The 1,427-nt window shown below is 55.9% G+C and overlaps 1 pseudogene; it reads left to right on the top strand.

Moving 5' to 3' along the window:
• Positions 1 to 1,024: 1,024 nt before the first annotated feature.
• Positions 1,025 to 1,152, top strand: LOC136591265 (U2 spliceosomal RNA; annotated as a pseudogene).
• The last annotated feature ends 275 nt before the right edge of the window (positions 1,153 to 1,427 follow it).

Raw genomic sequence — 1,427 nt, 5'->3', positions numbered from 1 at the left:
CGCTGCCTCACAGGGAGCTAGAGACTAGGTGCAGATCTTCCGGTGTGCCCGCCCGTGCTGATTGTCGGCTCTGGGGAGCAGGAGGGGGAAAACCACCAGCGTGGGGATTAGTCCAGTGGGGGATCACCCTGATGATTGTATGTGCCGCCGAGTTGCAGGTTGGTGGCCACGGCGGTATATTCAGAGGGAGGGAGCCGCGGCTGTGTATTTGCAAGGCGCTGCGGTGAGAGCGCGGGCACTGAGGGTGACAGAGCCTCCCCTCCAAGTCGGCAGGGGTTACCTTGTGCCATAGTCCTCTGCTTGGGGCTCCGTGAGCGGTCCTCGCCGGGTGTTTCTGAGCGCGGTACTTGTCGGGTTAGGGCGCGGGCCGCTGTGCAGGGCCGCGGCTCTTCGGCTTCTTTTTGGCGGCTGGAGATCACCAGGTGAGCCTTGTCCGGGCCGGTTGTGGGTTCTGGTGGGTCCCCAGGTGCTGTGCTCTTGTCTGCCTCTGTTTGGGTCACTGATTTGACCCAGAAAAGGGCTGAAAAGGGAGATTCTGTGGAGGAGCAAAACAGCGTGCGACCTCTCTCCTTGCTTGCTAAGCCACGCCCTGGGCCATAGTGTTTTTACGTCCTCCCGAAGTGGGCTTTATTCTCTGAGGAAGTAAAAACATGTGTCCTGCAGAGAATAAAGCCCCTCGGGCTCTGGACGTGACAGCTCCATGCTGTCGGTGTCCGCAGCATGGAGCTGTCATCCCGGGCTGTTCGGACCCCCCCACCCCCGACATTGCGATCGGCGCTATGCAATGGATATGGATGCATTAGACACCTGCAGGTAGTAAAATACCTGCGGATGTCATTTTTCCCTGCAGGCGCGGGTCCCGGGTGCAGGAAAAAATCCGGACATGCTCCATTCAGGCGCGGGTCTCCCGCGGGGACGGCTCACCCTGGTTGAGAAGGCGTTGGGCGGGGCTATGCAAAGGTCTTCCGGCTCCCTCAGTGCATTGTGGGTGTGCCCGGAGTGCTGGCTGAGCGTGTTGCATCTGATACGTCCCCTATCTGGGGATCATATATTAAATGGATTTTTAGAACAGGGAGCTGGAAAAAGTGCTTGCTCTGTCCACTCCGCACATTGACCTGGTATTGCAGTACCTCCAGTACTGGTGCACCCCCTTTCCTACAGCAGTTTCCAAAAGCAGGAAAAAAAACTGATGAGCAAGAGGTGCAGCGCAGCTGCGGCTGCTAACAACCAAGCACTTAGATTTAGGCCTCATGTCCACGTGATACATGGCGGAAGTATCGCATGATACTTGTGCGACGGCTCGTGTTTTTGCGTGATGTCCTGTAGTTTTTATTTGTACCATTTTGGAGTTTATAAGACTTTATCGCTGTTTATTATAACTTTTTTTGGAGATAGGAATCGGTTACGTGCACACTTCCCATAGACTT

Source organism: Eleutherodactylus coqui, unplaced genomic scaffold (assembly GCF_035609145.1).
Source record: "Eleutherodactylus coqui strain aEleCoq1 unplaced genomic scaffold, aEleCoq1.hap1 HAP1_SCAFFOLD_72, whole genome shotgun sequence".
NCBI lineage: Eukaryota > Metazoa > Chordata > Amphibia > Anura > Eleutherodactylidae > Eleutherodactylus > Eleutherodactylus coqui.
This window is presented reverse-complemented; position numbering and strand designations above follow the sequence as displayed.